This window comes from Salvelinus sp. IW2-2015, linkage group LG13 (assembly GCF_002910315.2).
Source record: "Salvelinus sp. IW2-2015 linkage group LG13, ASM291031v2, whole genome shotgun sequence".
NCBI classification, from domain to species: domain Eukaryota; kingdom Metazoa; phylum Chordata; class Actinopteri; order Salmoniformes; family Salmonidae; genus Salvelinus; species Salvelinus sp. IW2-2015.
This window is the reverse complement of record NC_036853.1, coordinates 49,943,024-49,966,894: the sequence shown is the minus strand read 5'-3', so window position 1 is coordinate 49,966,894 and position 23,871 is coordinate 49,943,024. Positions and strand designations below refer to the sequence as shown.

The window sequence follows — 23,871 nt, the reverse complement described above, 5'->3', positions numbered from 1 at the left end:
AACTGGCACGTTTTTATTTTCGTCAAGTTCGGCGCGAGACGACCGTTAGACCCGATGACGTGTTTCTGCACATGAGCTTAGCTAGCCAATGTCACACTGGGAAGCAGTTACAGCCTGTCTTCATACTGTGCGGTCTTTGCTCATACGTTCAACTAGTTAGCTTGATGCTAACGGATACTAACAACAAGCTAACTCCTAGCAATAGAGCTAGCAACAAGTCAACCGCGAACTGTGCTAACAACAACAACCTGGTGCTAACTGATGCTAACAACAAACTAAGTCCAAGCAATAGAGCTACCGACAGTTGAGCCGCTACCGCTAGCTAGCTCAGTGCTAACAAGAAGGCCCAGAGAAACTCTCATCCACCTSCATGTCCAGCAACTATGCAGTGTGACAAAAAGGTAAATGGAGCATCGATTCAGCCAGCTGCCCATCCTGGATCAACACAGCCCGAGTCCCTCTGTCACCCTGCCAAYGATGAAGTGGTAACGCTCAAATCCCCTCTAAAAAAGGTACCGACGGCCACCATGGAAATAAGCAGCGCTGACGACATGATAACATGTCTCCTGCCACTGAAGTAGTCCCATTCTAAGCCTGGCACCTTGAGGACCACGGCGATTGGGGCGTCAGCTGTCATGATTAAGCGGCAACTGGCAGCGCTAGCTGCGGTATCTCGATGAGCTGAGAATTGACATGTGCTAATGATGTAACCTTGGGGGGGGGGGGGGGGGTATTCAGACAGATCATGGACCTAAAAGGAACGGTCTGTCATTCTGTCTGTTATTCTGAGGGCCAGAAAGAGAGTCATTTTCAGCCTGTTCCATTTCAGTTCTAGTCATGAAGATAAAAATGGGATGTTTTCATCCAACCTGGTACTGCTCAGTCTTACGGCATTTAAACACAAATTGGGCATTGTCGCTGATTACTGTTCAGGTAGAGACTTCAGTAATACATGATTGTTAAAGGGAGAAAATAATAAATATGTTGCCCAAACAGCTCTGGAATTATCACATTAAAGTACCAGAGACGAAAAGCTGGCGCACACACAAACCTATGAGCCAATCAGGACTAGACGGGGCACGTCAACATTGTCTCACCGGCCTGATTTCAACACCCAATTCATTATCAGCACCAATATGGGTCCAGCCATTCCCAGCTAAGTAAGTGACAGGTTATAAAAAGCAGAGAGGWGCAGGATAAACACAAGTTACAGTGGCACAATGTCTGCGTCCCAAATTACACTATTCCCTATAGAGTGTACTACTTTTGAACAGGGACCCTATAGTGCTCTGGTCAAAGTAATGCACTATCCCTGGAATAGAGCGCCATTTGGGGCACACCCAAACTCAGTTTCGGGGTGGACCAAAAATATAAAAACAGGGCCCTAGGCCTATATTTCACCCCACTAGCAAACATCCCAGAAAATAACCTTAAGCCAGTGACTTTTATTTTTGGGTGGTTGGCTTCATASAAATAKAATTACTCTATGGTTGGCTTAATGTATGTCACCTACGGATAACAAGGAACACTGTCCTGGTATGTTGATTATATAAAACCTGTTATAATAGCCTATTTAAACTAGGCCTAAGTTAAATCATATAGAGAGCTACAGTATACAGTAGTAGGTTATGTGACCTTTGCCATGTAAAGGCTAGACACAGCCCTATAAGATTAATGACAAAATGGCCCCAAATAGAATTCCATTTAGGCTGTGGCTAAGGTTAACATACCCTTCACATATAAAATAAACTGCATCCCACTGTTGAGCCTGAACCTTATCGAAAGTTTSGGGACGTGAAGTGTTGGGAGATCGATGTCATAAGTGGGAACATTATTCKCCKATGATAGAGTGCCGTAAGAATGTTATGAACATTATGACACGAGTCATCCATCAACCCTGCTCAACCTCTCCCAGACTCCTTCACACCTCTGCCCTGGGACCCACCGACGGGCCCATTTCCTACCACCTCGCCCGGCAGCCAATCGGGCACCCACGCTCACTACTTCCCTCGCATTCTGCCCGGTAACGGGATCCAAACTGTTGACGGCGGCGCCCAGGCATTTTGGCTTAGGACGTGTCAACCCCGGGATTTACACATACTTGACTGGTGCAGGGTTTAGAGACGGGAAGGCTTTCTTTAGCGCTATACCTCTCATCAAACCGGAGAGACAGAAACAAGGGAGGGAAAGAGAGAGGTGGTGTGTGTGTGTGTGTGTGTGTGTGTGTGTGTGTGTGTGTGTGTGTAGCCCTTACTTCCTCTACATACCCCAACGCCAGTTCCGCCATATCGGCATCTATTGCAGAGTCGTTGGCGCAAACTACTCTCGCAGCTGGTGCACCGTCTGGTAGCGTATGTCAGCACGACAATAGAATACACAGAGAGAATGAGAGAGAGAGCAAGAGCGCGCGCGAGAGAGAAAAAKAGCGAAACGGATGTAGGATTGTCATTAATACTTTCCTCCTCTGTAATCCGTACCGCTCATTTTCACAGCTTATCCCGGGCCCACAGAAAGGTCACAGAGGAACAAGCCTTGGGCCGGGGCCAGAGGGGCACCACCACTGTGCCTTTTCAGAGAGAGCTTGACCTTTGACCCCCATGAATCACAGCACACTTTTTCCACCGCTCGCAAAAAAAACAGGACGTAAACAAACGAGACCCGGGAAGGGAGTAGCTGGTTTGACACTTTGAAAACATAMCGGTCTTATAAAGAAAGGTAGGCTTCGTACATTCAATAACCTCAGAAAGAACTCCTACATTTGAAAACACTGCAGGCATAAGCTTTCAGTACTTTATGTTGATATCTACAATATTCTACAGCGCCCTAAAGCGTTATAGAGGATTTGCTTAACTCAGCGATAGCTGTTTCTAGAGAGGGGGGGTCAATTCAAACCAACAGTAACTTTGTTCCCCACTGAAGCACTTTAGARAAGTACAATAGTCCTGCTACATGTAGAKAAAATAGCTTGTTTGTGTGTCCTCTTTCACACAGAGAAGAWCTGCTGGTGTTCCAGTGACATCGACCCCTCTTGATGCTGTGAAAATAGCGCCTGGCTCCCAAATGCCACCCTAACCCCTATATAGTGCACTACTTTCAACCATAGCTCTATGAATAGGGTGCCATTTGGGACACTCWRCGTGTCATATCCCGCTGCCTAAGGGTAAAGGTCAATGGGTTCCTTTGTCACAAAGAACTCAGCCGTGGGACTTCCTTATCCAGGTCATTTCCATGTAAAGGACCCATGAGCACCAACATGTGAAGTTCATAGGAGCATGTACAATTGGGTGCCGGATGAAAGCTAAGAGTCTATGAAGACATATACACTGAGGGACATTGACTGACCAGGTGAATCCAGGTGAACGCTATGACCCCTCATTGATGTCACTTGTTAAATCCACTTAAAATCAGTGTGGATGAAGGGGAAGAGACAGGTTAAAGAACGATTTTTAAGCCTTGAGACAATTGAGACATGGATAGTGTATGTGTGCCATTCAGAGGGTGAATGGGCAAGACAAAATATTTAAGTGCCTTTGAACGGGGTATGGTCATAGGTGCCAGGCGCACCGGTTTGAGTGTGTTAAGAACTGCAACGCTCCTGGGTTTTTCACGCTCAACAGTTTCCCATGTGTATCAAGAATGGTCCACCACCCAAAGGACATCCAGCCAACYTGACACGAGTGTGGKAAGCATTGGAGTCAATATGGGTTAGCATCCCTGTGGAATGCTTTTGACACCTTGTAGAGTCCATGCCCCAAGGAATTGAGGCTGTTCTGGAGGTCAAAAGGGAGTGCAACTCAATATTAGGAAGAAGTGGATACTTTTTATAGCTACTGTTTACAGGCCTCCTGGGCCGTATACAGCGTTCCTCGCTGTACAGCGTTCCTCCCTGAATTTTATATCAGACCTTGTAGTCATGGCAGATAATATTGTAATTGCTGGTGACTTCAATATTCACATGGAAAAGTCCACAGACCCACTCCAACAGGATTTCAGAGCTATTATTGACTCAGTGGGTTTTGTCCAACATGTCTCTGGACTCATTGCCACAGTCATACCCTGGATCTAGTTTTGTCCCGTGGAATAAATATTGTGGATCTAAATGTTTTTCCTCATAATCCTGGACTTTTGGACTACYWTTTTATTACGTTTGCAAATCGCAACCAATAATCTGTTCAGACCCCAACCAAGGRTCATCAAAAGCTGTCCTATAAATTCTCAGACAACCCAATGATTCCTAGATGCCCTTCCAGACTACCTCCACCTACCCCAAGGAGAGAAAAATCGTCAGTAAAAAAAAATATTTAACCACCTAATTGAGGATCTTAAAAACCTTTTCTTCAATACAGGGGGTGCTGTTTCCACTTTGGAAAATATCGTCTCCAAATTAAACTGCCTCATACTCAATTCCTGCTCGTACAATATGCATATTATTATTACTATTGGATAGAAAACAATCTCTAGTTTCTAAAACCGTTGAATTATGGTCTGTGGGTGAACCAGGAACTCTTTTCTACAGCGGAAAATCAATGACAGGACATGCGAAGCTCTGAAAAATAGTCTCTGATGCTCGGATCAGTTTTTAAGCTCTGTGTGTGCCCTATGGATCGAAATGAACTGCACCCACCTTTCCCTGAGATGTCAAGTAACAATGAGAAGTGGAATGGCGTCTCTACGTGTTCTCCAGAGTTTATAAAAGGCAATGGAGTGAGATGTCCCTTCTTTCGACGCCTCGCCAGGACGCAAGGGAGGACATCAGAATGGCATGCTCAAAAGCTCTCGTTATTGACCAAAAGATCTATCCGTCTGTGATTTAATTCGATATAGGTGTTAGAAACATCATAACGAAGTTATTTGAAACCGATTATAATCAGTTTATTGCGAGATATATTGCTATTTTTCGGAATTTCCTTAGTATTGCGTTTGAGGATTTGGACATGTGTGTGCCGTGTGCTATGTTATGCTTGCTAGTTCCGAAGTTGAAGATTGTCGTTTTACAACAAAGCAACGATTCTTTTAGACAAAGGAGCACATTGCCCAAGATACTGAGGAAGCTCGTCCAAAAGTAAGATTTATTTATGATTTTTATTCCGATATTTATGTGGAAAAACAATGTAAACGCAGTTGCGTCGGCCATTTTTTGCGGCACTAAGTCTGGCGCTAACTCAACAATGTATGTCTTGTAACGTTAATTAAAAAATCTTAAATCAGCGGTTGCATTAATAACCAATGAATCTTTCATTAAGCTGTCCAACCTGTATTTTTTTAGTCAATCTAATCGATAAATAATCGTAAACATAGGTGCCTTTCCAAAGTGGGCGCCGGCCAGAATGCATGCCATGTTTTGACAGATTACATTGCATAACCACGATTTGTATTGCTAAATATGCACATTTTCGAACAAACTCTATATGCATTTGTTAATATGATGTTACAGGACTTGTCATCTGAAGAATTCTGAGAAGGTTAGTGAAAAATTATATATTTTGGTGGCGATAACGTTTATCGCCCCTTTTGCATTGATCAATGCTGGGGTGATGTTAGCCTCATGTGGTATGCTAATATAAAGATTATATTGTGTTTTCGCCTGTAAAACACTTAGAAAATCTGAAATTATTGTCTGGATTCACAAGATCTGTGTCCTTTCGATTGCTTGTATGCTGTGTATTTCAGAAAATGTTTTAGGATGAGTATTTGGTAATTTGACGTCGGTCTCTGTAATTATTCCGGCTGCTTCAACGCTATTTCAGATTGCAGCTGCAATGTTAGAACTGTGATTTCTATACCTGAAATATGCACATTTTTTCAAAAAAAACACTTATGCTATACATAAATAATGTTATCAGACTGTCATCTTATTGATGTTGTTTCTTGGTTAGTGGCTATATATATCTTTATTTAGTCGAATTAGTGATAGCTACTGATGCAGGAAAAAATGGTGGAAAAAAAAAAGGTGTGGTCTTTTGCTATCGTGGTTAGCTAATAGATTTACATATTGTGTCTTCCCTGTAAAAACACTTAGAAAATCTGAAATATTGTCTGATTCACAAGATCTGTGTCTTTTCGATTGCTGATATGCTGTGTATTTTTCAGAAATGTTTTAGGATGAGTATTTTGGTAATTGACGTCGGTCTCTGTAAATTATTCCGGCTGCTTCCAACGCTATTTCAGATTGCAGCTGCAATGTAGAACTGTGATTTATACCTGGAAATATGCACCATTTTTCTAAAAAAAACAATATGCTATACCATAAATATGTTATCAGACTGTCATCTTATGAAGTTGTTTCTTGGTTAGTGGCTATAATATATCTTATTTTAGTCGAATTAGTGATAGCTACTGATGGAGTAAAAAACTGGTGGAGTAAAAAAAGTGGTGTCTTTTGCTAACGTGGTTACTAATAGATTTAACATATTGTGTCTTCCCTGTAAAACATTTTAAAAACAGAAATGATGGGCTGGAGTTCACAAGATGTTGGTCTTTCATCTGGGTGTCTTGGACTTGTGATTTAATGATATTTAGATGCTAGTATTTACTTGTGACGCTATGCTAGGCTATGCTAGTCACTTTTTTACTGTGGGGGGTGCTCCCGGATATCCGGGATGAGTACCAAGTAAAAGTTAATTTAACCTTGCGTAATACCCTAGATGCAGACACACCCCTAAAAACTAAAACATTTGTCACAAGAAATTTGCTCCCTGGTATACAGAAAATACCTGAGCCCTGAAACAAGCTTCCAGAAAATTGGAAAAGAAATGGCGCTCCACCAAACTGGAAGTCTTCCGACTAGCTTGGAAAGACAGTAACATGCAATATCGAAGAGCCCTCACTGCAGCTCAATCATCCTATTTTTCCAACCTAATTGAGAGACAATCCAAAATGTATTTTTGATACTGTCGCAAAGCTAACTAAAAAAGCAGCATTATCAAATCAAATGTTATTTGTTCACATACACATGGTTAGCAGATGTTAATGCAGTGTAGCGAAATGCTTGTGCTTCTAGTTCCGACAATGCAGTAATAACCAACGAGTAATCTAACCTAACAATTCCACAACTACTACCTTATACACACAAGTGTAAAGGGATAAAGAATATGTACATAAAGATATATGAATGAGAGATGGTACAGAACGGCATAGGCAAGAGTCAGTAGATGGATTAGAGTACAATATTACATATGAGATGAGTAATGTAGGGTATATAAACATAAAGTGGCATAGTTTAAAGTGGCTAGTGATACATGTATTACATAAAGATGGCAAGATGCAGTAGATGATATAGAGTACAGTATATACATATGAGATGAGTAATGTGGGTATGTAAACATTATATTAAGTGGCATTGTTTAAAGTGGCTAGTGGTAATTTTTACATAAATTCCATCAATTCCCATTATTAAAGTGGCTGGAGTTGAGTCAGTATGTTGCAGCGGCCACTAAATGTTAGTGGTGGCTGTTTAACAGTCTGATGGCCTTGAGATAGAAGCTGTTTTTCAGTCTCTCGGTCCCTGCTTTGATGCACCTGTACTGACCTCGCCTTCTGGATGATAGCGGGGGTGAACAGGCAGTGGCTCGGATGGTTGTTGTCCTTGATGATCTTTATGGCCTTCCTGTGACATCGGGGTGTAGGTGTCCTGGAGGGCAGGTAGTTTTCCCCGGTGATGTGTTGTGCAGACCTCACTACCCTCTGGAGTGCCTTACGGTTGTGGGCGGAGCAGTTGCCGTACCAGGTGGTGATACAGCCCGACAGGATGCTTTCGATTGTGCATCTGTAGTAAAGTGCTTTTGGTGACAAGCCAATACTTCAGCTCCTGATTGAAGAGGCACTGCTGCGCCTTCTTCACAACACTGTCCTAGTGTGACCAATCAGTTGTCCGTGATTGTACACCGAGGAACTTAAAACTTTACTACCCGTCTCCACTTACTGCCCGTCGATGTGGATAGGGGGGTGCTCCCTCTGCTGTTTCCTGAAGTCCACAATCATCTCCTTTGTTTTGTTGACGTTGAGTGTGACGTTATTTTCCTGACACCACACTCCGAGGGCCCTCACCTCCTCCCTGTAGGCCGCCTCGTCGTTGTTGGTAATCAAGCCTACCACAAAAGAGGGTAGCGTTCACTTCAGCAGTGATAAACTTCTTTGATGAAAAGATCATGATCGTTAGAAAGCAAATTACGGACTCCTCTTTAAATCTGCGTATTTCTCCAAAGCTCAGTTGTCCTGAGTCTGCTCAGAACTGCCAGGACCTAGGAAAAATGGAGACACTCAAGTTTTTAGATCCTGTATCTCTTGACACATTCATGAAAATAGTCATKGCCTCTAAACCATCAAGCTGCATACTGGACCCTATTCCAACTAAACTAATGAAAGAGCTACTTCCTGTGCTTGGTCCTCCTATGTTGAACATAATAAATGGCTCCCTATCCACCGGATGTGTACCAAACTCACTAAAAGTGGCAGTAATAAAGCCTCTCTTGAAAAAGCCAAACCTTGACCCAGAAAATATCTACATTGGCTTCCTGTTAAGGTTATGGCTGATTTTAAGGTTTTACCGCTAACCTGCAGTACGTACCTACACGTATGCTACGGTCACAAGACGCAGGCCTCCTTACTGTCCCTAGAATTTCTAAGCAAACAGCTGGAGGCAGTGCAGGCTTTCTCCTATAGAGCTCCATTTTAATGGAATAATCTGCCTATCCATGAGAGAGATGCAGACTCGGACTTGACCTTTAAGTCTTTACTGAAGACTCATCTCTTCAGTAGGTCCGATGATTGAGTATAGTCTGGCCCAGGGGTGCAAAGGTGAACGGCAAGGCACTGAAGCAACGAACTGCCCTTGCTGTCTCTACCTGGCCGGCTCCCCTCTCTCCACTGGGATTCTCTGCCTCTGACCCTATTACGGGGGATGAGTCACTGGCTGTCTAGTGCCCTTCCATGCTGTCCCTAAGAGGGGTGCATCACTTGAGTGGGTTGAGTCACAGACGTGATCTTCCTGTCCGGTTTTGCACCCCCTCATGCTCATGCGGTGGAGGAGATCTTCGTGGGCTATACTGAGCCTTGTCTCAGGGTAGTAAGTTGTGGTTGAAGATATCCCTCAAGTGGGTGGGGTTATATCCTGCCTGGTTGGCCCTGTCCGGGGGTATCGTCAGACGGTGCCACAGTGTCCCCCCGACCCACCCGTCTCAGTCTCCAGTATCTATGCTGCAATAGTCTATGTGCCGGAGGGATAGAGTCAGTCTGTTATATCTGGTGTAATTATCCTGTCTTATCTGCTGTGTTGTGCGAATTTAAGTATACTCCCTCTAATTCTCTCTCTCCCTCCCCTCCAGAAGCACCTGAGCCCTAGGATCATGCCTCAGGACTTCCTGGCCTGATGACTCCTTGCTGTTCCCACTCCACCTAGTCGTGCTGCTGCTCCAGTTGCAACTGTTCTGCCTGCAGCTACGGAAACCTGACCTGTTCACCGGACGTGCTACATTGTTTCAACACTCTCTCTACCGCACCTGCTGTCTAMCTCTGAAAGCTCGGCTATGAAAAGCCAACTGACATTTACTCCTCAGGTTCTGACCAGTATCACGCTCTACAACCACTGTGATTATTATTTGAACCTGCTGGTCATCTATGAACATTTGAACATCTTGAAGAACAATCTGGCCTTAATTGCCATGTACTCTTGTACTCTCTACCCGGCACAGCCAGAAGAGGACTGGCCACCCGTCAGAGCCTGGTTCCTCTCTAGGTTTCTTCCTAGGTTCCTGCTTTTCTATGGAGTTTTTCCTAGCCACTGTGCTTCTACATCGCCAGCCGTTTGGGGTTTTAGGCTGAGTTTCTGTATAGCACTTTGTGACATAGGCTGATGTAAAAAGGGCTTTATAAATACATTTGATTGATTGATTGTATATACAGTCCCAATCAAACATTTGGACACACTTACTCATCTAAGGTTTTTTCTTAATTGTACTATTTTCTACATTGTAGAATAAAAGTGAAGACATCAAATCTGTCCATCATTACTTTAAGACATGAAGGTCAGGCAATGTKGAAAATTAAGAACTTTTAAAGTTTCTTCAAGTGCAGTTGCAAAAACCATAAAGCGCTATGATGAAACTGGCTCTCATGAGGACTGCCACAGGAAAGAGTTACCTCTGCTGCAGAGGATATGTTAGAGTTACCAGCCTCAGAAATTGCAGCCCAAATAAATGCTTYGGAGTTCAAGTAACAGACACATCTCAACATCAACTGTCCAGAGGAGACTGTGTGAATCAGGCCTTCATGGTTGAATTGCTTCAAAGAAACCATTACTAAAAAGGACACCAATAAGAAGAGACAATTTTTTTTAAATTGAATATCCAAAACATACAATATACTTGCAGTGAAGCCGCTCAACAACTACACCACACCAGTCATCCAACAGACTCCCATTTAGAGCGACACACAGAAGCATCCAGGGTCAGCGCCCTGCTCAAGGGCACGTTGACAGATCTCCCACAAGGCAAAAAACGTGAACCCTAACCTTCCAAGATCCCCCCACAGTTCTCCAATAGCTGTCCCTCAACCACCTGAGACCCATCCCACAGTCAAAAAAAAGGACATCAAGGACAACTAAAATCATAACAGCAAAACCAACTGTATATTTTGAGTGCATGTCTGGCACTATTACATGTGTATGCGTGTATTTGAATGAGAGTGTGTGTATATGCATGTGTATAAACACCTGCACGTCATCAGCCTCAGGCAAACCAGCATCAGCTGTAAAAGCACTGCCCTTCAGTGTCATTCAAACTTACTTTTTATCATGTTTTATTTTGACTTATCTTTGACCATCATTCTATCTCCCGCAAAGCAAATCCACTACCGCTTGACTCCAATTCCACATCCCAGCCCATTCCACCTATCTCTCTCTGCTTGTCACCCTCTTCGGGAATTCTACACGGAAGAAGAGACTTGCTTAGGCCAAGCAATGGACATTAGACCTGTGGAAATCTGTCCTTTGGTCTGATGAGTCCAAATTTGAGAATTTTGGTTCCAACTGCCGTATCTTTGTGAGACAAAGAGTAGGTGAACGGATGATCTCCGCATGGTTCCCACCGTGAAGCATGGAGGTGGTGGTGTGATGGTGCTCTGGCTGGGCCACTCAAGGACATTCAGAGACTTGTCCCAAAGCCACTCCTGCATTGTCTTGGCTGTGTGCTTAGGGTCGTTGTCCTGTTGGAATGTGAACCTTCGCCCCAGTCTGAGATCCTGAGTGCTCTGGAGCAGGTTTTCATCAAGGATCCCTCTGTACTTTGTTACGTTCATCTATCCCTCGATCCCTACTAGTCTCCCAGGCCCTCCTGCTGAAAAACATCCCCACTGCATGATGCTGGCCTTAGAATCGGGTTAACCCTAACCACACTGCAAACCTTAGGGTCAGGCTACCTTTAAATTCAGACCAAAAAGCTCCTGTCTGCTTTCATGAACTTATACGATATAGCCAATTTTGACTTTGTGGCTGTTTTATCTAGTGGAAACCCAATTGTAGGCTACAGAGAAAAGTGGTTCGGCTTTCAGACAACTTGCGAATAGGAAGAACTTACCAGGTGTTTCTGATTAATAAACAGTGCCACGCTGGTGGGTGGTAACATTTAAATAAATAAAACCCAGCCTTGAAATGAACCGTAATCTGAAAAGAATTTGCACGTAATCTCATAGGAAAAGACAAGTAAGACTCACAGAAACATCTGAAGTAACACATTCGGATTTGGCACTTCCAAGTCCAAATAAATCATACTTTGACTAAACCGATGACTTGACTTACATCATAGGTAAGCTCTGTCCATCGTCATTTATCTTGAAAAAGTGGATTTCTACTGTTGTGGGCGATTAAGATATGTTCTAATTGCTCTCCCTCATGAGATGGGAGGAAAATTAAAGTTCACAGAAGTAACAAGTAAAGTTAGACATATCATGTAGTTAGTGTTTTCACTGATATCAATTTTTTTATGAAGTGATTAAAACTCTAAATTCCGTGACCAAATCGGTAATGGAATTTCAGAAAAWTCTGAAAAGGAATTTCTGCAATTGAATTCGCTACAATGGGAAATCATATTAGTCACAAATCACAGTTGGGTTCACAAGTTTGGACAGCACAGTACAGTGCGGTACAGTACAGCACAGAAAAGTATAGTTAAGTACAGTACAGTACACAGTAGAGCACACTAATCTACTGTACTCTACCGTGCTGTACTTTGATGTCCAATCTTGTGAAACATTGTCACGATCGTCATGGGAAGAAGTGGACCAAAGCGCAGCGTGTTACGCGTTCATTGTATTTATTTATTTAATGAACACCGACAACAACAAAACACAAACGTGACGTTCTGCAGGGCAAAACAAAATAACAACCAATTAAAAAATAAGATCCCACAAATGAAAGAGGGAAAAAGGACTGCCTAAGTATGATTCCCAATCGGAGACAACGATAGACAGGTGCCTCTGATTGGGAACCACACTTGGCTAAAAACAAAGAAATAGAAAACATAGAAATAAAGAAACTAGAATGCCCACCCCACATCACACCCTGACCTAACCAAATAGAGAAATAAAACGGCTCTCTAAGTTCAGGGCGTGACAAACATAGACGCGATGTTCGTTTAAGATTTGGTCCGACCCGGACCAATCAAAGTTGGTCTTGTTTGGAAGAAGAGCTCATTAAAATAGCTCTTAGAATACCCAAATATGCAAAAGAGGATATTGCATATTTATACATTTGTGCATCTACTTAGTATTCATCATGAAGAGAATGACATTCATATACATAATTAAGCATTCTGTGTAGTACAGATTAGGGACCAATGATGAAATTCCGTTACCGGGTGTAAATCCTCTTCACTTACTGTAGTTCCATAAACAAAAGAGATGTTTTCAAAGTCAAGGTATCATGTCATAGCTGACATTCCATTCTTCTGCAGACATCTTTGAATCTTAATTCAGAGGAGATATTTATAGGAGTTTTTGGAAATTCTGTTACCAAACTTACTATCTGCACAGTTCCTCCAGTAAATGTGTTTTTGTAAAATGTTCAGTGTAAATTATTAATGGTAGTTCCTGGTTAGAGATCGACCGATTAATCGGAATGGACGATTAATTAGGGCCGGTTTCAAGTTTTCATAACAATCGGTAATCTGCATTTTTGGACACCGATTATGGCCGATTACATTGCACTCCACGAGGAGACTGCGTGGCAGGCTGACTACCTGTTACGCGAGTACAGCAAGGAGCCAAGGTAAGGTGCTAGCTAGCATTAAAATGATCTTATAAAAAACAATCAATCTTAACATAATCAATAATAAACTACACATAGTTGATGATATTACTAGTTTATCTAGCTTGTCCTGCGTTACATATAATCGATGCGGTGCCTGTTCATTTATCATCGAATTTAACGAGCGCATTTGCGAAAAAAGCACTGTCGTTGCACCAATGTGTAAATAACCATAAACATCAATGCCTTTCTTAAAATCAACACACAAGTATATATTTTTAAACCTGCAATTTAGTTAATATTGCCTGCTAACATGAATTTATTTTAACTAGGGAAATTGTGTCACTTCTCTTGCGTTCTGTGCAAGCAGAGTCAGGGTATATGCAGCTGTTTGGGCTGCCTGGCTCGTTGCGCACTGTGTGAAGACCATTTATTCCTAACAAAGACCGTAATTCATTTGCCAGAATTGTACATAATTATGACATAACATTGCACAACCTTCAATGTAACAGCAATATTTAGACTTAGGGATGCCACCTGTTGGATAAAATACGGAACAGTTCTGTTTTTCACTGAAAGAATAAACGTTTTGTTTTCGAAATTATAGTTTCTGGATTTGACCATATTAATGACCTAAGGCTCGTATTTCTGTGTGTTCTTATATTATAATTAAGTCTATGATTTGATAGAGCAGTCTGACTGAGCGGTGGTAGGCAGCAGCACGCTCATAAGCATTCATTCAAACAGCACTTTCCTGCATTTGCCAGCAGCACTTCGCTGTGCTTCAAGCATTGCGCTGTTTATGACTTCAAGCCTATCAACTCCCGAGATTAGGCTGGCAATACTATAGTGCCTATAAGAACATCCAATAGTCAAAGGTATATGAAATACAAATGGTATGGAGAGAAATAGTCCTATAATAACTACAACCTAAAACTTCTTACCTGTGAATATTGAAGACTCATGTTAAAAGGAACCTCCAGCGTTCATATGTTCTCATGTTCTGAGCAAGGAACTTAAACGTTAGCTTTTTTGCATGGCAAATATTGCACTTTTACTTTCTTCTCCAACACTTTGTTTTTGCATTATTTAAACCAAATTGAACATGTTTCATTATTTATTTGAGACTAAATAGATTTTAGTGATGTATTATATTAAGTTAAAATAAAAGTGTTCATTCAGTATTGCTGTAATTGTCATTATTACAAATATATATATATATAAAAACCGGCCGATTAATCGGTATCGGCTTTTTTTGGTCCTCCAATAAATCGGTATCGGCGTTGAAAAATCATAATCGGTCGACCTCTAGCCCTGGTGCATATTGTTTGTTAAACTTTGAAATTAATGTGGCCTCCGGAGTGGCGCAGTGGTCTAAGGCACTGCATTGCAGTGCTAGCTGTTCCACTAGAGATCCTGTGTCTCCTTTTGGAATGGAATGCAGCCCGCAGTCCGTTATGATTCTTATTTTGATTCCCATTAGCTGCTGAAGAAACGGCAGCCATTCTTCCCGGGGTCCACACAAAACACAGGACACTAATGGAAAAGAACAGCAACACAAATTTAAACTAAGAACACTATGACTTAAGAACAATATGACTATTTAAAAACCAGACAAGAGACCATTCTCCACTGATCTAGCCTTGTGTGACTGTAATCCCACTATCGCTAAATCAGGCTACGGGCAAAAGGGCAACTCTGACCCGCTTACTATGAGGGAAGCCTTAAAGTCCACGGCATGCAACCTTCAACTTCACTTCTCCATCATTTCGAACAATTACTGTGATACGCAGTCGTTTAACTTACTTCATTTAAATTCACTGACTAAATCACTGTAAAATGAGAGTGTCTGTTAAATGACTAAAATGTCCATTTAAACTGATGGCAAACACAGTAGATAGTTGGAAGGGCTACTAAGATGAAAGTTTCTGGGGAAAACTACAGTATGTCTGAATAAAAGGTAATTGAGTTGCTGTATTGGAGACCAACCAATATCCTCCACAGCACTTTTATCAAAAGGGTTCTGAGAAACAGGTCAGGCAAGCTTTTCAAAGACAGACCACTTGAGCCATGACATCAGCTCTTCTTCTAAAGCAGGAGAGAGAGAGAGAGAGAGACAAAGGAAGAGTGAATGGGCAAACAAGGGAAATAGAAAAGGGAGAGAGTTGGAGAGAAGAGGTAATAAAATAGAGAGGGGGAGAGAGAATGTGCGACCCCTGTTCTGTACTTTCGAGAGAAACCGTATCGCATTCTCCAAATCCCAGATGGCCCGCCTAGATCCTGCACCACTCCCCTCAGTAACTCTAACTGGCAGGTAGCAGGTGCAGCCACATAGCTGTAGTGGCGGGACACTGTAACGCCATCCCTCCCTGGGTAATCAATCAAGTGAAAATGCGATGATTGTCCCATTAATGTATGGTTATATTTAAGCCGCCCCTCCGGACTGTTTATTGGCTAGCTCGTCTTAGTGGCATCCATTCAAACGCCAAGTTGCCAACTGTTGATTCCCATTATGAGTTTCATTGGACTAGGTTGGATTTCTCTCTTGTTTACACACAAACACACGTTACAAAGTAGTTTCCAAATACACACACCTACCTCCAGAATTACACACAAACCCACACACTAACACTTCTGCAAACACGCAAACACGCAGACACACACCCCAGACTCGCTCGCAGGTACACGGTATGCGGTTCCCGTAGTGATAGCTGTCAGGACCCGGTGCGAGAAACAGTCACTAATAATCACCAGAACCCAGAAGATGAGGCAGACACAGTAGTTCTAGAGATGGTGGTTTAATTAAAGAACAAAATCTTCAGGCCAAAATCTAAATCCACAATGTCCAAAATAAAGCCAAGAGGCACAAAATGGATATCCTCAAAAATACAAAGAAAACTCCACAAAGTGGTAAAAAACAGCAGGGAAAAACAAACCTCAAAAGACTACTCAAAATTACACAAGAACTAAACCAGAGAACCTCTGGAAAATCCAATCCGAGAAATATATGTTTCACACAAAAAGGCTTGGTCTGGGGCTGGGTGCTAACATACAAACACTGAGCAAAGAACTGAGGAACACACAGGGTTTAAATACAAACAAGGGAACGACCTACAGGTGCAAACAATAAAAGAGCAAGGAAAAAACAAAAGGTTCAAAAAAGGTGCAATGGGGACATCTAGTGACAAAACCAGAACAGTCCTGGCCAAAACCTGACAGATAGCATTACACAGTATTCATCAAAAACAAAACACATCGGAACTGAACAGGAAGAGGGGAAGGCATTAAAATGAGTGTGTGTGTGTGTGTGTGTGTGTGTTTGTACGTGCATGTGTGTGTCTAAATGACTAGACTGACAACGGGAAGTCACCACAAGGCCTTTCACTTTTTCTCATTACGTCATCCCTTTAATGGTGGGTGGGACCGAGTTACAGTAAAAAAAGGGATTCAATCCTCTTGAACATTTCCTGTCAGATCGCTGGGCATGAGTGAGCTCACTGAGCTACCGTATGTCAGACACAGTGGCTGTGAAAAGAGACTACCGTATCGTGTCTGACTTAAATAGCCTTCATGACAGTTCAGCTGTTCTATGTGGCGGCATTCATTTCACCAATTGAATATGCCATGAAATGCCATCAACTTTCTTTAAAAAATTTAAAATCTAATGTAAAACAAGTCATTTATTTTGTGCTACTGCATATAACAAATAGAATTGATCAACTAATGTGATGCAAAACACCCTGATCAAGGCACAGTGATGCCGAAACGTTGGTAAATACCCATTAAATTGCTGGGAGTTTATACATGGAGTGTGCAAATTTATTTTGATAGTTTATGCAAAACATAACCAACATCATATGATCACCATCAGGCTGATAATTATTATAAGTTTAAGACTAATCAATAACTGCCTACTATGGCAAATGTTAAGACTGATTGCCATTGTTGAAGGGCATAGCAGTGAGTGAAGGAAGTGAAACCCCAGTAATGCTGCAACAATTGGCCAGGGTAATCTTCTTCATGTGCACTAAGCCTTTTACGCCCATGCAGTGGGGGTGGTGTAATGACACGAGTCCATTCTGCTAGAGCCCAGTGAGTGAAGGGAGGTTAATGAGCATTTGAATCCAAAGGAAGGTGTTTTCTTCAGTGAAAGTGAATGGGTGACAACAATTTAAAATCCATTTTGACACTGTATTAATTTTAAAATGTTCAAAGGAAGAAGAGGGCATTATTTGGTAGGTATGAAAACTGGAGAAAACATAACTTAATTTACTCAATGTCTGGTTTTCCAAGTAGGCTATAATCGTTTCACTCAATATCTCCTACACAACTTACAAAGTAAACATGGATGGTGTTGATTGCTGGCTTGGCTAATGATCACCTAGTCCAGGGTTTCCCAAACTCAGGCCTGGGCACACCAGCACCCTGGGTGCATGGATTGGTTTTTGCCCTAGCACTAACACATCCGATTCAAATAACCAACTCATCATCAAGCTTTGGTAATTTGGGGTTCAACATGGGTTATTCTAATAGCTTTAAAGTTCTTTGAAGAACCTTAGTGTTCTTGGCACTGACAATTGCCCCCAAAAGGTTCTTCCATGGGAGGTGGGGTTCATCGAGGAACCTCCTTAGTTGGTGGGGGTTCTTGCAGGAAGCTAACACACCAGAGGATATACCCATTATATTTGGGGCTCTGTGGGAGTTTACCTCATATTTGGATTTTTTTATTCTGCTTTGCCACTAAAATCATAATAAACACTGACAACTAAAATATGTTATTGTTATGCGTAGTATTATTATTAAGGGGTAGGTAAAAAAATTACCCAAAAAGGTTATTCGAGGAACCATTAAAAGGGGTTCTTAAAAGGGGTTCCCCCACAGTTTCAATTTGAAGAACCCCTAAAGGATACTCCAGGAACCTTTTCTTAGAGTGTAGGGCAAAAATATAAAAATGTACACCCAGGGGCAACCTGGTCTCAGAGCATTTTGTAATATTCTGTATGTAAACCCGAGATCCTTCAATTAGTATGATATGATACGTTTTGTATGGTATGTATTAATTTGTGGATGTCCATCCCCCATCACGTATTTATATGTTATGAAATACAATTTGTATTATATGTTACGAGTTTGCAAACGTATGATATCTTCAGAATTCTAGCTAGGTGGCTAACGTTAGCTAGGTGGCTAACATTAGCTAGGCTAGAGTTAGGGTTAAGTTATGCGCTCACCCATCCAATACTTTAAATTTTGCCTTAAGTAAACATCTGTTTTATGTAACCATAACAAATGTAACATATTACACTAATTTGAGTGTGCCGGATTTACATTTACTATGTCACGTCTAGTCTATGAGACCAGGCTGCCAGCGGGGGCACCGGGACCGAGTTTGGGAAACACACAAGCAAGAACAGTGCAACAATGTAATTATTGTATTCAACAAGAAATCCACTTTCTACTCACAACCCCCTGGGCCCGTCTCCACTAATGAGTTTAATGATGGTCCTTGTCTAATTGTTATGTTAATTAACGTGGCCAAATATTGGCGCATCAACTCGAGAGCATCCTTTCTTGTTGAAGAAGGTCACGCTAGACTGGGTTACCGTAAACCTTCTTATCCATTGCCAAGAACTTGCAACACCGGTCCATTGGAATGTGATCAAACCCACTTAGATCGAATTGAAGTCGAGTCGTGTTATCTAGAAGTTGACAAGGAGAAACTTTTCAAATTTTTTGTTCAAATTATGGTGAGTGTTTTATAAATATGCTACAATATAGAACATTAATTGGGATACGTAACAACAACCATTCCGCTATGGCAGAGGACATTTAGGCTAAGCATCAGCACTGTTGTTTTCGTCAATGCATTCCCAAATAAGCAAACCGCAAAACATGATGTTCCGTTAATGTTGCCTTACTTTGAACATTGGCCACATTGCAGCCTTTTCTCAGGATATTGGATAATGTTTTGTCTCTGATATGAAACTCTGTAGATAACCTAGCTACAATAGCTGATGTGCGTTAATTGCAGTAGCGGTAGCTTGCAGTGGCTGTTGCAATATTGCTTACCTCAAAGCGAACGCGGAGACATCTGAAGAAATTCGCTCTGCAACAAAATACTGTATCAACCTCGTCGACAGGAGCCTGCTTGGCCGGAATTAAAGTCCATACAAATCTGATATGAGACGGGAAAATGGACAGGGTATACGCTTTTGGCCAGCAGAATTACAAATGACACCGCACACCTGCCTCGTCGTCCTCAATTGGCTCGGTCCAATTTCAAATAAGCAAACGCGCATGGACGTTGATACCGCACCGTGCACGGCCAGGCAAAAGCAAGGCAACACCCTTTCTCCCGGGTCACTTGCTCTCACTCGGAGCTATGGAGATAGCATTGCAGTAAAACTGTCCCTTTACTCCTGACAAAACGCCGTCTCACCACGACAACACCTCTTGACTGAAGAGGGGCTAGCTGAAGAGGAGGAGACGAGAGCTCACATTGTTCCCGCATGATCGTTGCGCGTAGCGACGCGGCTGGGTGCCGCCAATCTGACAGCCCAGGAACAGCTCGCGTTTATCAGATATCATCCAATGGCTCGAGCCTGCCTCCTTGTTTCCCAGCGAAAAGGCGGTTGTATGCGAGGATGATGCTATATGCTGTGTGCACCTCCATGTGTAAAATGGCCTAGTGCAGTAGCCTATGGTGCAGTTCATTGGCCCCTTCCGTAGTCATGGCAACGACCCTGGTTCAATTATGTGCTCTTCTGGGAGGATGGAATGGAGATGAGAGATGTGCAGGTCACCTATAACAGGGCAAAATGTCATTCCCCTACCTCTGCATATAGTTTGCAAAAGACCAGCACATGTGCTTACAATGCAGTGGCCTATATTGGAGCCTGTAGCCTATACGGCCTGTTTCTCTGCACTACTGGTTAGGATGCACAATGAGCCTGCAGTGTATGATCCATAGCTAGAGAAATAGAGCACCTGCAGAAGATAAGTTATCTATCAAGATTTGCATTTTATCAGGCATTGCAAACACACACACACATACATCCATATTGTATCACCATGGCCATCAAAGTATACCAAAAATATTACATGTTGTACACACAGTGAGTTTTGAAAGCATGGTATAGCCTAACTCACACACACACCACTGAATTATTCAGATGAAGTGTAAGGGGGTTGCCCATGACCCATATAGATGTCCTCTGTGGTGTCTGGTCATGGCAGGGGAAAGCACATTGCTTTGAGAGCAGGGTTGACACATGCTGCATGCACACAGTGGAAGCTTCATACTCACTTCCATTACCTTGGTCACTGTCCAAATGTCTTTGAAAGCTATATGCTCTGAATTAAATTAGATACGATACTCCCTGTGAAACATTGGGCATAATTTGTGTGAAGTGTTTCACAAAATGAAATGACATTGTACATTTCAGATTTTTTGGGGGGATACGAGTGTCTGTGACCAACCAGCTATCGAAACCCAGGCTTCCCAACCAGCTCAAGAAGGTAAGGTGACAACTTTATCAGTCGCTATACTCTGCCAGCCTTCGATACATCACTCTGGGCCATTCAAGTGATAGAGATGACCTCAACTCCAGTGATTATTATTTGACACTGGTGGTCATCTATGAACATTTGAAACATTTGAAGAACGATCTTGCCTTAATGGCCATGTACTCTTATAATCTCCACCCGGCACAGCCAGAAAAGGACTGGCCACCCCTCAGAACCTGGTTCCTCTCTAGGTTTCTTCCTACACTGTAAAACTTTTCCCTGTAAATTTACAGCATTATACTGGCACCACAGTTGCCAGTTTAATACTGTAATTTTGCTTTACAGCAGTGATTCTGTAATAGTTTATAGTATTTTCCATAATATAAAAAGATATTACAGCATTCCTGCAGTAAATTTACAGCAAGGATGCTGTAATATGTTTTACAGTAAGGAAAMTCATGCTATAAACTATATTACAGCATCACTGCTGTAAAGCAAAATTACAGTATTAAACTGGCAACTGTGGTGCCAGTATAATACTGTACATTTACAGGGAAATACATACAGTAATATACAATTATTTTACAGTACTAAGCAGCATTGCAGGTTGTCTTTAGAAGACAGCTCCCTGAAATGTAATATTGTAAGAAAAACAATACGTGTACAAATATATATTTATTCAATTTCATAACATGAATTTCATATGAATTGCACTTAAACCACAAAGAACAACATTTGAAAAGAGCAACAGTACAACTCCAGATAGTAGGGGAGAGAGATATACAGTGATAAAAACATTGACAAATACTAGCAAATAATGTACTTCACCATACACAAACCAAGACATCAGAATAGGTCATTCTTGAAAATACAGGATTATGTAAGAAAAAAATTTAATCTAAACAGATCAATGAAAAATAGGAAAACAACAGTTGAACAGGGAGACATTTTTACAAAAAACTATAACAAGAACTGCTTGCCTGCCTGTCTTTGAGAGAGAAATGACAAAAAGAGATTGAGAAAGAAAGAGGCTGAGAGAGAAGGATGGATAGAGAGGAGCGAGCAGGGCTAGACTGGAGCCAGAGTAGCACGCTACCGCAAGCCAACGCGGGCTCCGGGATGGCACAAGCAGATCATTTGCTGACCCAACCCGCATGGCAGGATTTCTGAGAGAATGAGAGATGCAAACAAGTCTCAAATAAATCTCGGTGGCAACTTGGTGGCATGCAGATTATCACCCCAATCTTCCTAACTCTGATCCTACTTAGAGAGAGAGATTGCTATTACTATCACTACTATCAATACTATCAATACTACTACTATCATCAATACTACTACTACTACTACTATCATCAATACTATTACTACTATTATCATCAATACTACTACTATCACTACTACTATCAATACTACTACTATTACTACTACTACTACTATCAATACTATTACTATCGCTACTACTACTATTACTATCACTACTACTATCAATAATACTACTATTACTACCACTACTACTACCAATACTACTGCTATTACTATCACTACTACTATCAATATTACTACTACTATCACCGCTACTATCAATAATATTAATATTACTATCACTACTAATACTATCACTATCACTATTACTATCACTACTACTACTATTACTATCCCTATCACTACTACTATCAATACTACTACTACTACTATCAATACTACTACTATCACTAATACTACCACCACTAGCAATACTACTGCTATTACTACCACTACTACTATCAATACTACTACTATTACTACCACTACTAATATCAATACTACTACTAGCAATACTACTACTATTACTATCACTACTACTATCAATATTACTACTACTGCTATCACCACTACTATCAATACTATTAATATTACTATCACTACTACTACCACTATCACTACTACTATCACTACTACTACCAATACTACTATTACTATCATTAATACTATAAATACTATCAATACTACTACTATCAATACTACTGCTATTACTATCACTACTACTATTAATACTACTACTATTACTACTACTATTAATACTACTACTACTGCCACCACTGCTACTGTCAATAATACTCCTACTACTATCAATACTACTACTATTACTATCGCTACTACTATCAATACTACTACTATTACTATTACTCGCTAGGTAAAAAGGCTATTACTATTACAACTGACAAATAAAGTTTGTGTTCATCAGGTGTGTGTGTTTGTGTACTCACATGTTGGAGTTTTTCCACTCAAACTCCGTCAGGTCTGCGAGAAAGCGTGTAACACGTGGGTCAATTGGCAATGGCTTCCTCTGAACGACCTTTCCGGTATTGCGGATCACTCCTGCTTTCACTGTGTATTTGGTTCTCTCAGGGGTTATTCGAGCCAGGAACCTGCACAACCCAACATAGAATATATTAAATCAGTTGAGGCATTGAAAAAATAACAATAAGAAATATCATTGCAATGTAACAAACAAATGCTAAATGTAAGTGTTGGATGAATGAATGTTCAATGTTTACCTCTGTATCAGCTCCAAGGTTGCAGAGGCCGACTTCTGGTATTCTATGCTAAAAACATAGAAAGTGCTGAAGAGCACAGAGGGCAGCAGCAAAGTTGGACTCATTGTCCAAAACACAGACCACTCTCCCCTCGATCGACACAATCCATTTTGAGGAAACCCAATACAGTATTTCTTGAAATACACAAAAGTAAGGGTGTTAGTGTATACTTACTAGACATCTCTAGATAGGTACCGCAATACTATACACAGTTGAAGTCGGAAGTTTACATACACCTTAGCCAAATACATTTAAACTCAGTTTTTCACAATTCCTGACATTTAATCCTAGTAAATATTTCCCTGTTTTAGGTCAGTGGATAAACCACATTTTTTTTAAGAATGTGAAATGTCAGAATAATAGTAGAGAGAATGATTTATTTCAGCTTTTATTTCTTCATCACTTCCAGTGGGTCAGAAGTTTACATACACCAATTAGTATTTGGTAGCATTGCCTTTAAATTGTTTAACTTGGGTCAAATGTTTTGGGTAGCCTTCCACAAGCTTCCGACATAAGTTGGGTGAATTTTGGCCCATTCCTCCTGACGAGATG

The 23,871-nt window shown here is 41.4% G+C and overlaps 1 protein-coding gene across 1 annotated transcript in view; it reads right to left on the bottom strand.

Moving 5' to 3' along the window:
* The window catches only part of sorbs2a (sorbin and SH3 domain containing 2a), a 103,129-nt gene extending 83,244 nt beyond the window's left edge, over window positions 1-19,885 (bottom strand). The window contains exon 1 of the mRNA XM_023998478.2: window positions 19,307-19,885. The gene's annotated coding sequence lies outside the window, so the exon portion shown is untranslated. The remainder of the gene's footprint in view (window positions 1-19,306) is intronic.
* Between the last annotated feature and the right edge of the window lie 3,986 nt (window positions 19,886-23,871).